Genomic DNA, 16,514 nt, shown 5'->3' with positions numbered 1-16,514 from the left:
TATTGTAGATCATAGCCTGAGCTGACGTCTACAGAAAACTACCGTTCAACGTGGTCTCCATGATTTTGAAAGCATTTGCGTGATCATCGAACTCAGGCAACAAAACTATTTTGGAAATATTCAGGGGTTTGCTTCTTGGCTCAGGATTTTAAAGCAGTTTAGCAGTAAAGCAGTTTAGCACACACTTTGTGATATCACAAGTCACCAATTTGTTCCTTTCGCAGGGTCATACGGAATGTTCAATGCATCAGCAACATTCTGAGCTGTAATGCACCTGTCTTCTCAAACCAATTTATCAGCACGTTCTCGATTTGGATCTGCTACTGATATTGTCGGCCAACCGCTTCTTGGTTTATCTGCAATTTTTTATCGAACGTTGGTTGGTTCGTTCTTGGTTTATCGAACGCTGCGCATAGTTGATCTCTACTTCAATGTCCCAATAAACAATTTTTCAAGCAATTATGGATTTCTTTAGCTGGACAATCTTTTTTGGCCAGAAATTCAATGACAAATCTTCCCTTTAGCCTCAAATCCACGGTTCTAAGCAGTCAATATGAAAAAGAAAATATTACATTAGTAGAGCGAGGCTACCACAATACTAATACTAATAATTATATATATATATATATATATATATATATATATATATATATATATATATATATATATATATATATATATATATATAACAGGTAAATAGTTTTTGCTTGTCACAACTAAGAATAATAATGAAAAGCAATACAGACAGAAAGAACAATATTTAAAAAAGTAGTAATCGTCGTTCTACAGCAGTGGCTCAAATACTTGTTTACTTGACGCCCACTTTCGTAATAATAATAATAATAATAATAATAATAATAATAATAATAATAATAATAATAATAATAATTATTATTATTATTATTATTATTATTATTATTATTATTATTATTATTATTTTCCGTGTAACGTGGGTTCCTGTCACCACGGCATGGCGCGTCCTCAGGTTGCGGATCGAGGAGAAGGCCTCTAGATATAGAGGTTAGCTGCGAATATACTGAATAAGCAGTCGCGGACAGACGACTAGGAGTGGTCCTCCAGCTTGGGGGTTTGGGTAAGGCTAACACCCTCATCCTGTAAAAAAAGGTACCTGTTCAGAAACATTCACAAAAGCCTCGGACAAGGACTGATAACTTGGCACGACATCAGCAAAAGAAAATGGACATGAGATTTGGAACATGGAATATTAGAAGTCTTTATAGGGCAGGCGCGTTAAAATCTGTAACGAGTGAGTTAGAGAAATACAGGATGGACTTAGTAGGAGTTCAGGAAGTTAGGTGGGAAGGAAATGGATCTGAGAATTCCGGAAATTTTACGTTCTTTTACGGGGAAGGAAATAAAAATCACCAGTTAGGAACAGGGTTTTTCGTTCACAAACGAATATTACCAGCAATTAAACGGGTTGAATTTGTTACTGACAGACTTTCTTTTATTACTCTTAAGGGACGGTGGTGTGATATTATTGTTTTAAATGTACATGCTCCAACTGAAGATAAGGGTGACGATATAAAAGATAGTTTTTACGAAGAAGTGGAACGGATATTTGACCAACTCCCGCGATACCATATGAAGATTCTATTAGGGGATTTCAATGCGAAGGTAGGACGAGAGGATATTTTCAAACCGATTATAGGGAACGAAAGTTTGCATAAGGAAAGTAATGACAACGGTGTTAGACTCGTGAACTTTGCAACATCCAAAAACCTAATCGTGAAGAGTACAAAATTCCCACATCGCGACGTTCATAAATACACTTGGACATCACCAGACGGAAAAACACATAATCAAATTGATCACGTTTTAGTAGATAGAAGAAGACAATCTAGCATAATTGACGTCCGGTCGTTTAGAGGGGCTGATTGTGACACTGATCACTACCTGGTAGTAGCGATAATACGGGAGAGATTATCGTTGAATAAAGGTAATATTCAATGTCCGAAAACGGAGAGATTTAATTTAAAGAAATTAGAAGAGAGCCAGGTAAGAGAGAAATACCAGATTGAAGTCTCGAATAGATTCTCGGTCTTAGAAGACTCGGAGGGCACTAGTGTTGAGGATACTTGGATTGAAATTAGAAATAGCATTAAAAGTTCAGCAATAGAAAAATTGGGACACGCGGAAATACGTAGGAACAAACCATGGTTCGACCAAGAATGCATTAAACTAGCAGAGAAGAGAAAACAGGCAAAATTACGGTGGCTACAAAATCCGAATGAAATAACTACACAAAATTTCGCAGATATCAGGCGGGAAACTTCCAAAACTTTTAGAACAAAGAAACGGGATTTTTTGAAAGCTAAAATTAAGGAACTTGAAGATAATAGTAAAAATAAAAATATTCGGGACATGTATAAGGGGATCAACGATTTTAAGAAAGGCTATCAACCTCGTGCTTATATATTAAAGAAATCTGACGGAACAGTTGTCACTGATACGGATAGCATCTTAAATAGATGGAAAGATTTCTTTGACGATTTGCTTAACACGCAGCCAAAAACTAATGTGCGTGGAGAAAAGGAGATACACACCGCAGAACCGTATATTCCAGAACCCAATCGAATAGAAGTGGAAGCCGCTATAAAGAAATTAAAGAAACACAAATCTCCGGGTGTAGATGAAATTCCGGCTGAGTTAATTTTAGCTGGAGGCGAAAAATTGTGGAACAAGATACACAAACTCATTCTCCTTATCTGGAACAAGGAAGAATTGCCACAAGAGTGGAAAGAGTCAATCATTGTTCCAATTCACAAGAAAGGCGACAAAACTGACTGTAATAATTATCGAGGCATTTCTCTTCTGTCAACATCCTATAAAATCCTTTCAAATATTCTGTTAGCAAGATTGACCCCATACGCGGATGAAATTATTGGAGATTATCAGTGCGGATTTAGACGAAATCGATCAACTATCGACCAAATATTTACCATTCGCCAAATACTCGAAAAGAAGTGGGAATACAATACCCCGGTACATCAACTATTTATTGATTTTAGAAAGGCTTACGACTCGGTTAGGAGAGAAACATTATACAACGTTCTTACAGAACTTGGAATACCGAGAAAGCTAATTAGATTAATTAAGATATGTTTAAGTGAATCCCAAAGTAAAGTCCGGGTAGGAAAATTTTTGTCCACGAGCTTCCACGTCGAAAATGGCCTAAAACAAGGAGATGCGTTGTCGCCATTATTATTTAACTTTGTGCTGGAATACGCCATAAGGAAAATCAAAGATAGCAACCAGGGCTTAGAGTTGAACGGCATTCACCAGGTTATGGCATATGCTGATGATGTAAATTTAATAGGGGAGGATAGGAGAACAGTAGAAATAAATGCAGAGATCTTATTAAACGCTTGCAGGGACATAGGTTTAGAAGTAAATGCAGAGAAAACTAAATACATGGAAGTACGTCGGGACCGTAATACGGCAAATTGTGGAGGCGTTAAAATATTAAATAATGCTTTTGATAAAGTGGATACTTTCAAATATTTAGGATCAATGCTAACAGACGAAAATCATATTCATGAAGAAATTAAATGTCGACTAAAAGCAGGGAATTCGTGTTACTATTAGGTTCAAAATCTATTGTCGTCGCGAATTCTGTCGAGGAATTTGAAGCTTAAAATATATAAAACGATAATCATGCCTGTTGTTCTGTATGGTTGCGAAACATGGTCGCTTACTCTGAGGGAAGAACATAGACTGAAAGTATTTGAGAACAGGATCCTGAGAAGAATATTCGGACCCAAGAGGAACGAGAATGGCGAATGGCGGAAGCTCCATAACGAGGAACTACATAGTTTATACGGTTTACCCAACATTGTTAGGGTCGTCAAGTCTAGGAGGCTTAGGTGGGCAGGTCATGTAGCTAGAATGGAAGAAAGTAGAAACGCTTTCAAAGTCTTGACTGGTAGACCCATAGGAAAACGACCATTAGGAAGACCTAGGCGCAGATGGGAGGATAATATTAAGATGAATCTCGCAGAGATAGGAATACAAAGTAGAAACTGGATGCAATTAGCTAAGGATAGAAGTCAGTGGAGAGCTTTTGTGAACGCGGTACTGAACCTCCGGGTTCCATAGGCCATAGAGTTAGTTAGTTATTATTATTATTATTATTATTATTATTATTATTATTATTATTATTATTATTATTATTATTATTATTATTATTATTATTATTATTTCACCAAGATATATTTATTTCCAGCAAGATTTCTGCAAACCTTTGTAGTGCAGTATCATTTATTTATCACCTTTATTCTTAATGGTATAACAGTTCTTGCTTAATATGCTAGTTACTTTGTGTTTGAACAATAATTAATTTAACACCTCTTTGTTAGAACATATTTTAATTAGGAATGTAAATTTATTTCTGTCAGCAGCTTGCACCCCTCTTGCTGGCTCTTCACGCCCTCTAGGTTGGGAACCACTGTTCTATAGATTGTCTTCACTGGTAACTCGTTCTGAATATGTCCGTATAGAGTTATATTATTATTATTAAATGTGGAACCCATATTACTGTCTAGAACCAAAACGTACAGACTGCATCATTGAATGTTTACGAAGGCAATAGTGATACACTTAATCCAGTAAATAACTAAACGTTTCTGTAAAAAATATACATATTATAGAACAAAACCTTTAACCCAGAGATGGCGTGGATCAATGAAAACTTGACCCATGACCCACTACCCACCTGACCCACGACACATCATTCACCTTGACCCACTCTAATCCACTACCCATCATGACCCACCACCCACCAAAACCCACCACGTCATCAACTCTGACCCATGATCCACGCCCTCCTCTCCACTGATTAAAGAGTTTACACTTGTAATAAAACAAGGCTGCGGAATTATCACTAATCGGAGTTTGAATTTCTACGGTCAATCGCTCAAACACCGCTCTGTTACAATACAAGTGGATCTGACCTTTACGATATAAAATGGTAAAGGGTTTGTTATTGGCCATATTACAATGAATTTCAATTTAATTTTCATATATAATTAATTGCTTGTGAATTACAGATACTTTTCAGTGGAAAATACGATGAAATTTGAAAGTCGCAAATCAAGGTAAAGTAGACCAATGTAAAGGAAACAAAAAGCTGTAAAATTCGATGGTGTCTCGAAAGCCAAATAGTAAATCCTATTGCTTTTTTATTACAATTACAAATATCAATATCCAAAGTGCCTGAAGTTCTTTTTTCACTTAGATGTACTCATCTCAGGTAAGTAAATAGAAACAAATGAAAAAGAAAGCAAAATAGATGCCTTCAAAGTAAAACGTAGACAAATTCACCAGTGTTCAGAAGATGCTGTCTACAATGCACTGAGCGGAGTGGGTCGAGGTACTCAGAGTGGGACATGGTGGGTCGGTGGGTTGCAGTGGGTCACGTAATGTGAACCCACAACTTACAAGTCTTGACCTACGACCCACTCCCTCTCTGCTTTAATCAACGCTACGCCATGAGCGGGTGGTTTATTGAGATCCAGCCTATGATGAAGGTTATAAGAAGAGATTGGTTTAGTAGGAATATAAGTTTAGAAAAACTTCAAGCAGTGCCTCATGGATATTAGAAACATGTATCTCTTGGGCGATGTAGCACAAATTCGTTGGTTGATTGGCTGTGTTCGCATTTAGCGTCCCGTTCAGCAAAGAGATTGTATGAGATGTAGACCTACAACTTGACATGGGAAACGAACCACATGAGTTTCCACCGGCAATAGAACCCGGGTCTCCCGCGCTGACGAATTGGTAAAAATGAAATCTCTAAGTTTTACGTCCCACGGTTATGCCGGTTAGGCTAAAGGAGACGGTGATGATGAGAAATGAGTGAAATGGTGGAATGAAGAAAGTGGGAGAACCCCGAGAAAACCCACGAGCACGGTGTTTGTCCACCACAAAGTTCACTTGGCGGGGTCTGGGATCGAACCCGGGACCCCAAGCACCAGAGGTGAACGCTCTACCACTGAGCCACCGCGCCCCCCACTGACGAATTGGTGTATGTAGTACGTAAGGCTAGGGTAAAATACATGATCTCTCCGAATTTCGAAAAGAACCTCCATGTGCGTGCTCGCTTGGTTATTATGTCAATGTGTTAAGTGTGCCAAAATCAACAGTATACATGGTGATTACAGTATCCAGAATCCGTGGCTAGACTGCAACAGAAAAGAGGAATATTGGGCAGAATAAAGTCTACGTGAGATCGATCAGAACGATTAAGGCAGCATAATAAAGACCTGAAGAGCCTATGAGCCACAACTAAGAGTTGAATTTCATAAACTTCTGGAACGATCTGTTACTTCGTATGTATCCGTAAAGTATAGTTACAACGCTTGTAGGCCGATAAGCACTGGCGCAAATCCCGGGGGATGAGGGGGACATGTCCCCTCCAATCTTGGAACTGGGAGGACTGTCCCCCAAATAATCGGATTTGAAATGTGTTTTGGGGGAGAAATGTAATGATTTGTGTCCGATTGCCGGGGAAGGGGGAATGAAATTGATGTCCCCCTTGAATAAGCCTCAAATCTGCCCACCTCTCACAGTTGAAGATGATTCTGCTCCCCTGATCCTCCACAGCATTGTTCTTCAACTTCATAAATATTTACAACATAATATTTAAGCGATGTTGAAAATATTCATGAGGTTGAGGAGCAGTGCTGTGGAGGATCGGTTAAGCGGAGTTATCTTCAACATTGAGGCTTATTCTGGGGGAGGGACATCGGTTTCATCTCGCTTTTCTTTGTGGCAATTGGACGCAAATCATCACATTTCTATATATATTATGGGAACGGTCTTATCCTCCCCCTCCCCCAATGTTGAAGATAGATTTGCCCTGTTGCCGATAGGTAATAGTTTCGGGCGTAAGTTGGATATACGGTCTTAACTGTGAGGTTTCTGTGTTCCTCTGGCAGCTGTTTTTAATTGCTGCATGATGTAAGATATTTTTACAATGGCTACACCGATTCAAAATCCCTCCATCATACGATTTCTCCAAGCACAAGGTAAGCACCAAGTAGATATTCAAAAAGCACTTGCTCCCGTTTACGGAAACATCTTTCTGGACAACATTTCCACGACAGTGAAGATATCAAGAATGAGATTGAAATATCGTTCTAGCAGGTGAAAAAATTCTGTGACTGTGGGATACAAAAGCAAGTACACCGGATTAATAAATATTTGGATAATGGCTGCAATTACATTGATAAATAACCTCTGTACCATTAAATATATAATAGAAGACATTTTGTCAAATACACTTTTTTGTGAATGAATAGCCGTTGTAAGCTTAATTTCCAGATACGCATTGTATAATCATGATCCAATGAGACCTGAATAACCTCAACATTCAAGTCTGGATTAAGATTTTGAAACTAATCACCGTCGCCAATGTAGTACCATGAAATAGTATCTAGAACATACAGCATGACCTGCGGATGATTGCAAGAGGATAATAGGATCTAACGAGCCATTTTCCATGTTGCTTCCAACAACAGCCCAGATTTACGTAATGTAGAGGACCAAACGCCATATGCTTGGGCCGCCTATTTCGTACTGTTAAATATGGTTAAGGTTTTGTTCTGATATGGTCGCAATTTGATGATAAATAGCTGGTACCATTGTTAGTATCAAAACATAAATTACTGCCAGTTATACGAGTAATATGGAAATGCTAAGTGTCGATGAGATTCTTATGGTACGGATGTTAGGGAACAACATCTGTATTCCCTAAACGATGCAGTCTTCTTCAAAATGATAACGTACACAAATCTTTTTAATTGTGCGTTGAAGAATATCTAGATCAGGCATGTCTAACTCACTAGTCAGTAACTCAATTCAATGGGACAATTAGTCGGCGTCATTAACTTGTTCCGCCACCAATGAATTCCGAGGTGGTTTCTTTTGCATCGTTTTGTGCGCGTTTTGTGCCGTTTTGTGCGCTTATTCCCACGTTTTGTGCGCCACCGGAAGTGGGTCAAAACGGGCCTACAAATATGGCGGAACAACTTAATGTTGTTCCGCCACCAACGAATTTTGAGGTCATTCCCATCACATCGTTTTGTGCGTGTTTTGTGCCGTTTTGTGCGCCTATTTCCACGTTTTGTGCGCCATCGGAAGTGGGTCAAAATGAGCCTCCAATGTAGGGCAAAAGTAACCCACTGTTCCGCCACCAATGAATTTCGAGATGGTTTCTTTGGCATCGTTTTGTGCGCGTTTTGTGCGCCTATTCCCGTTTTGTGCGCCATCGGAAGTGGGTCAAAATGGGCCTCCAAAGTGGGGCAAAGTGACCCACTGTTCCGCCACCAATGAATTTCGAGGTGGTTTCTTTTGCATCGTTTTGTGCGCGTTTTGTGCCGTTATGTGCGCCTATTCACACGTTTTGTGCGCCACCGGAAGTGGGTGAAAATGGGCCTCCAAGGTGGGGCAAAAGTGACCCACTGTTCCGCCACCAATGAATTTCGAGGTGGTTTCTTTAGCATCGTTTTGTGCGCGTTTTGTGCCGTTTGGTGCGCCTATTCACACGTTTTGTGCGCCATCGGAAGTGGGTCAAAATGGGCCTCCAATGTAGGGCAAAAGTAACCCACTGTTCCGCCACCAATGAATTTCGAGATGGTTTCTTTGGCATCGTTTTGTGCGCGTTTTGTGCGCCTATTCCCACGTTTTGTGCGCAATCGGAAGTGGGTCAAAATGGGCCTCCAAAGTGGGGCAAAACTGACCCACTGTTCCGCCACCAATGAATTTCGAGGTGGTTTCTTTTGCATCGTTTTGTGCGCGTTTTGTGCCGTTATGTGCGCCTATTCACACGTTTTGTGCGCCACCGGAAGTGGGTGAAAATGGGCCTCCAAGGTGGGGCAAAAGTGACCCACTGTTCCGCCACCAATGAATTTCGAGGTGGTTTCTTTAGCATCGTTTTGTGCGCGTTTTGTGCCGTTTGGTGCGCCTATTCACACGTTTTGTGCGCCATCGGAAGTGGGTCAAAATGGACCTCCAAGGTGGGGCAAAAGTGACCCACTGTTCCGCCACCAATGAATTTTGAGGTCATTCCCATCACATCGTTTTGTGCGTGTTTTGTGCCGTTTTGTGCACCTATTCTCACGTTTTGTGCGCCACCGGAAGTTGGTCAAAACGGGCCTAAAAATATGGCGGAACAAGTTAATGCTTTTCCGCCACCAACGAATTTTGAGGTCATTCCCATCACATCGTATTGTGCGTGTTTTGTGAAGTTTTGTGACCCACTGTTCCGCCACCAATGAATTTTGAGGTGGTTTCTTTTGCATCGTTTTGTGCGCGTTTTGTGCCGTTCTGTACGCTTATTCCAACGTTTGTGCGCCACCGGAAGTGTTTCAGAACGGGCCTACTAATATGGCGGAACAAGTTAATGCTGTTCCGCCACCAACGAATTTTGAGGTCGTTCCCATCACATCGTTTTGTGCGTGTTTTGTGCAATTTTGTGCGCCTATTTCCACGTTTTGTGCGCCATCGGAAGTGGGTCAAAATTGGCCTTCAAGCTGGGGCAAAAGTGACCCACTGTTCCGCCTCCAATGAATTTCTAGCTGGTTTCTTTTGCATCGTTTTGTGCGCCTTTTCCCGCGTTTTGTGCGCCACCGGAAGTCGGTTAAAACTGGCCTACAAATATGGCGGAACAAGTTAATGCTGTTCCGCCACCAACGAATTTTGAGGTCATTCCCATGACATCGTTTTGTGCGTGTTTTGTGCCGTTTTGTGCGCCTATTTCCACGTTTTGTGCGTCATCGGAAGTGGGTTAATATGTTACTCCATATAGAGGACAGCATTAACTTCTTTCGCCGACAATGAACGTTGATGTGTTTTTTGCATCGTTTTGTGTCTTTTGTGCCGTTTTGTGCGCCTATTTTCACGTTTGGGCGCTGCCGGAAATGGGTCAAAATGAGCCTAGAAATATGGCGGAACAAATTTTTGTTGTTCCACCACTAACGAATTTTGAGGTCGTTTTCAAGGCAATATTTTGTGCGTGTTTTGTGCCGTTTTGTGCGCTCAATTCCACATTTTGTGCACCATCGGAAGTGGCTCAACGTGAGCCTCCAAATATGGAGGACAGCATGAACTTGTTTCGCACCAACGAAATTCGAGGTGGTTTTTCTTGCATCGTTTTGTGCGTTTCGTGCCGTTTTGTACGCCCATTTCCACATTTTGTGCACCATCGGAAGTGGGTCAAAACGGGCCTACGAATATGGCGGAACATTTTAATACTGTTGCGCCACCAACGAATTTTGAGGTTGTTTCTATCACATCGTTTTGTGCGTGTTTCGTGCCGTTTGTGCGCCTATTTCGACGTTATGTGGGTCATCAAAAGTGTGTCAAAATTGTTCCTCCGTAGGGGGACGAAAGTTTCTCTCTGTAGCTTCACGAAAGAATTTCGAGGTGGTATCTTCTGCATCGTTTTGTGCGTGTTTTGTTCTGTTTGTGCGCCTATTTTACGTTTTGTGAGCCAAGGGAAGTGGGTCAAAATGGGCCACAAATGTGGCAAGAAAGCTACCTTCGGTTCCGCCAACACAAAGTTAGAGATTGATTGTTTTGCATCGTTTTGTATGTGTTTTGTGCCGCTTTTTGTGCCTATTGTCAGTTTTTGTACGCCACCGGAAGTGGGTCAAAATGGGCCTACTGATATGGCGGAACAAGTTAATGCTGTTCCGCCACCAACGATTTTTCAGGTGGTTTCTGTTACATCATTTTGTGTGTTCTTTACCGTTTTGTGCCCCTATTTCCACGTTTTGTGAGCCAAAGGAAGTGGATCAAAATGGGCCAGGAAAGTGGCAAGAAAGCTACCCACTGTCCCGCCAACAACAACGTTCAAGATGGATTGTTTTGCATCGGTATGTACGTGATTTGTGCCGCTTTGTGATCCTATTTCCACTTTTTGTACGCCACCGAAAGTGGGTCAAAATGGCCTACAAATATGGCGCAAGAAGTTACTGCTGTTTCGCCACCAACCAGTTTTGAGTTCGTTTCCATCACATCGTTTTGTGCCGTTTTGTGCTGTTTTGTGCGGAAGTGGGTCAAAATGGGCCTCCAAGGGGGACGAAAGTGACCCACTGTTCTGCCTCCAACGAATTTCGAGATGGTTTCTTTTCAATCGTTTTGTGCCCTTTTGTGGGCTTATTCCCACGTTTTGTGCGCCACCGAAAGTGGGTCAAAATGGGCCTACAATTATGGCAGAACAAGTTAATTCTGAAGTCGTTTCTATCACATCATCTTTGCGTGTTTCGTGCCGTTTTGTGGGCCTATTTTCACGTTTTGTGCGCCATCGGAAGTTTTTCAAAATGGGCCTCAAAAGTGGTAAGAAAGTGACTCACTGTCCCGCCACCAACGAATTTAGAGGTGGTCTCTTCAGTATCGTTTTGTGTGTGTTTTGTGAGGCTTTTTGCGCCTATTTCTACATTTTGTGTGCCATCGGAAGTGGGTCAAAATGGGCCTAGAAATATGGCGTAATAAGTTAATGCTGTTCCGCCAACAACGAATTTTGAAGTCGTTTCCATCACAAGGTTTTGTGCGTGTTTTGAGTCATTTCGTGCGCCTATTTTTGCGTTTTGTGCGCGAACGGAAGTGGGTCGAGATGGGCCTTCAATGTGGGAGGAAAGTGACCCACTGTTCTGCCAGCAACGAATTGCGTGGTGGTTTCTTTTACATCGTTCTGTGCGTGTTTTGTGCCGCTTTGTACGCCTATTCCCCGCTTTGTGCGTCATCGGAGTTGGTCAAAATGGGCCTTAAATGTGGAACGAAAATGACACTCTTCTGCAATATCAAATTCCCCGTTTGTTTCGTATCGTTTAGTGCTTGTTTTGTGTCTTTATGTGAGCCTATTTTCATGTGGGGCCGCGGTGACTCAGTGGTTCAGCTCGTTTTATAAAAAAAGTGGTCCTGTTGATGCCAAATGGTCAGTGATGGGTGGTTGTGTCAACGGAGACTTTTTCTCAAGATCACAATATCAATATCATATTATAGCTCCAAGTAATTCCACCGAAATACAGAACACCTCCAAAAATGTGGCTCTGTGAGTGGCCAAACAGTCAGTGACTGGTGGTTGTGCATCTTGAGACTATTTGTCGGGATCACAATATCTACAACATATCACGGTTTCAAGCAATTCCACCCGAAATCCAGATTACTGTTACCTTCTGCTGTTTCCAAAAAGTGGCCCTGTAGTGGCTGAACGCTCAGTAACTGGTGATTATGTCCATTTAGACTTTCTCTGAAGATCAAAATATCTAAAACTTATCACGGATTCAGTCATTTTTTCCGAAATCCAGAATATCTTTATCTTCGGTTTTTTTTTAAAGTGGCCCTGTAGTGACCAGACAGTCAGTGATCGGTGGTTGTGCCCATTGAGACTTTTCTCAAGAACATAATATCCACAACATATGACTGTTTCAAGCAATTCCACCGAAATCAAATTTCCGTAAAGGTTGTGCGGGTCCTTTGTCATTTCGAAGGAGCCCATTGCACCCTGCAACCCTTTTCTCGCAAAAACGACAAAACACGTATTTCCTACTATGAAGTCATCTTTGCCTGGGTAGAGTTTCTTTAATGAAGCTCTTTTAATCAAGGGGGCTCTTTTTTTGAAAAAGAAGCCCTTTGCCCTCTTAACCTATTTTCCAAAAGAACAAAAAAAATAAATGTCGTCTTATTTTCGGCCTAATATATATATATATATATATATATATATATATATATATATATATATATATATATATATATATATATATATATATATATCCCAAGTTTGAAGGAAATCGGATGACGAGAAACCCTTGTGAAACTATCTTCTTTACACTTTCAGTTTTTGGACTTGACGGACTTCAGTTTTTGCCAAAAATTCTTCAATTAAAACATACTTCCAGGTATATTTTCAGAAAAAAAGTGTAGAACTAGATTGTTTTCTTTATAAGCGAAAGAGTACCAAATTTTCATACTACTTCAATTATTTCCCTGTTAAATAAGTATAGTTTTGTTGATGATCTAGGAAGTTTTGAAAGATGCGGACCCGGTGGACCCCCCGTGGATACGCCTCTGCTTCAGCATTGGAAGATTAAACAGTACCTTGAACCTTGAATGAAAGTATAGAACAATACCTTTTACATGATATTAACACTTATTTCCGATTTAAAGTACTCGCTGAGCAAAACAATACCTTTGTTGTAAAAATTATTATAGTGTAACAGTTTCGCCAACTATTCACTTGGCTTCATCAGACATTATGAATGTACATAGATAATGATATATTTTTAGAGAAATAATCCATGAATGCTGATTGGCTACCATAAGGTACTTCAACCAATCCCCTGCATTCTATTTTTAAAAACAAAAACAAAAATCGCTAATTCCCTTTCCTCTCCTCTTGACATAATTGGAAAGTATAACAAGTATTATGCTGGAAATAAAACTTTTGTAACCAATATTCATAAAACACTCAACCACCGACTTGTCACTTATTCTGAAAAATAATTGAGACAAAGAAAAATATGTTACACTATACAAATATTATTTTTAAATTTTAGAATTTAAAGAAAATTGAGCTTAGGAAAATTCAACCCTAAGAAAGAAATGTCATTGTATTTTTAATATAGAATATTATTAATTTTTCCCTCTAAATAGTTAGAGTATGTGCATAGAACTCGAAACTTCGTATACTTGTATGTATATCTTCTCTATTCAGAATACAAACATTTCCTTCACTTACGTAATTTTTGTAAATTCCAACTTAAAAGGGAAAATTCTAAAATTGTTACCAATGTATAGTATTGTTTAAGAAAAAAGAAAAAAGAAACTAACACTCAATTCTCTCTGAAAAGCAGCGTACTCCCAAGTAAGCACTATGGTTAGGCTCATTTGACTCGAGTAATCTAATAAATTGTATGTACGGTATATTTATTAAAAGAGTTACGTGTGTCACTATTCGGAGCATGTGTTTTATTGTTAGGGTTATGCGTGTTAGTTTTATCGTGTGTTAGAGTTATGTGTGTTAGGGGTGTTAGAGTTACCAGAACACAAACAACAACAAAATCCGCTACTTAATAGTATACTTTGCCTCTGCAGTGCATAAATAGATATAGTGTATATTACAAATGGCCATCCTGATTACAAACCTGAACAAATTTCGATTATTAATGCTTCATACATGTGCAAGTGGTATCGATTGACACAGAAACTCAAAATGTTTTCTGTTTTATATTTGGTTGACAACATCACATCACATGTGCTCCAGGGGAGGATCCAGGACAGACTTCTGGGGGGGGCGGTGGGTTGTAATACTGCTACTAAGAGTTACTTTTAAGAGCTCCAAACTCTGGGATGGGTTTAATTTATATATAAACTAAAATAAAACTTTTCTCTTCTGGGGGGGGGGTGCGCAACATTGAACGAACCATTAATACAATGGTCTTTGTGTTGTGATGAGAATACAAAGATTCTGGATGGTGGTAGGTAAAGATAGCTGATAGAAGTGTTGTTTGACAAAACCACAGAGAAAAAAGTCACACGATGTGAGGTCGGGAGAACATGAAGGCTAACACAAACGTTCACTATCATTTCTACCAGCACGCCTAATTCATCTGTTTGATAGTGGCCTACGTATTTAGTTCTTGTCAGACATTTGAATGGAAAAGGAGTCATGTTGATACATCAAGCCGAGAATATCATGTGCCAATTCTGGAAGAGGCTATGTCGGTAATATTTTAAGGCACGGAGTCCTCGTTATTGTGTCCTCATGGAAGAAGAAAGGATCATACACCTTTTCATGGTTAATAGCACACCTCTGGGAAGTCGCCTTGATGCTCTAGAATTTTTCAGACTCCAGATTCTGACATTAAGTTTGTGCACATTTTGCCTGACAGAAGGCAGGTGGATTCATCGCTGAACACCAGTAAGTTCGTGAAATCATCAGTTTCCATTTCGATTCGCATGTTCTCGCAGAAAAGACTGTCTCTTGCTTATGTCGTCAAATTTCAGAGTCTGCAACAATTGCAAACAGTAAGGATGTAATTGCAAACGTTTGGGTAGAATCTACCACACAGCTGGTTGTAGGATAGCTCTGCTGGCTGCGGTGATGGATTTCACTAGACTTCGTACGAAACTCTCTCTCTCTCGCGAGCGCTTCGCAGTTGCTTCGGTTATTGGTGGACGGCCGGTTAATTTTCGGTTACAGATGCATCCATTGGCTTTAAATTCAGAATACCATTTTCGGATATTGTGCCCACTCAGGGGGTAAAAGTGGATCGGAAAAGGTAGGGGGACGGATGACGTCACGCCCTCTTCCGTGCCTATCTTTGCCCATTGTAATTGTTTAGGAAGTGGAGGGACGCCATATATATTTTTTTTGGATGTGGGGTAAGAACGTTCTCCCGCGTTCCCCCTGCATTATTGCATCTTCACTTAACTTCCTAGTTAATTACGTTGCATAGTGATAACAGATTGAGAGACATGGAATTCGACACACAAAATACTTTCATGTCTTCCTTGGCAGAAAGTTTCTCTCCTGCCACTCTAGCGGCGAAAATGATAACTTCGCGATAGCTTTACCAGCCACTGATTTTTTTTTTTTTTTCGTTTCTACTGAAACTACTTTATGTGTCTGAGTGTTTTAAAGTTAAATTTGTTCAGGTTTGTAATCGGGAAGATAATTTTTAATAACACGTATAAAATATGTTAAATGAGAATCATAACTATGAATTATTATTGAAAACGAATGACATATCTTTTTGTACCATAAAAATCCGTCTTCCTCCATTTTCTCAAAAACTACGCATTAGGATACACCTCATCTACATCATTTTGTTCAGCTCACATATCAGTGAGACCTCATAATTTATATTAGTCTCATCTTACACATTTTTGTTTTATACGCTAATGATAATGTGTAACGATTATTTAAGTTCATAGAATATTGATTTCTTCAAAATGAAACTAGCCATTCTCGCTGGTCTATAGTCAGTCCTCTTCACTAGTCTACTGGCTGGTGCATGCACCTTTGGTGTACGTGATACCGGGTTCGATTCCAGGTAGAAAAACTTATTCAGATTTATTTTTAACTATTATAGACATTTCTGTGTGTGTGTCCCTGTTGTGTTAGTAGAAAATGGAGAAAGAGTGAAATCAGAAAAATTAGGTAGATTAAGTTACTGAGAATTTGAAAACATCCTGTGGGCATTTTTGACTCTACTTAATTCACTATAGCAGGGACAAGAAAACACGAACACATAAACTTCAAGAATGCTTACAAATATCCATGCTCTTCAGTGAAACCCGAAACCCCAAAGGATTTCGTCAGCCTATAGAGCCTCAGACACCTTGATTATACTAAACTGGCACTTTTAGATTACTTCCGTTCAGATCATCCATAACAACTTAGACTGTGTAGTTCCTAATATGAGTTTTTTTCACCTCTCCTTCGTTAATTTTGTCTATTTCAAGGCATAAAAGATAACAGTTCCAAT

Source organism: Thermobia domestica, chromosome 11 (assembly GCF_964235325.1).
Source record: "Thermobia domestica chromosome 11, izTheDome1.hap1.1, whole genome shotgun sequence".
NCBI classification, from domain to species: Eukaryota; Metazoa; Arthropoda; class Insecta; order Zygentoma; family Lepismatidae; genus Thermobia; species Thermobia domestica.
This window is presented reverse-complemented; position numbering follows the sequence as displayed.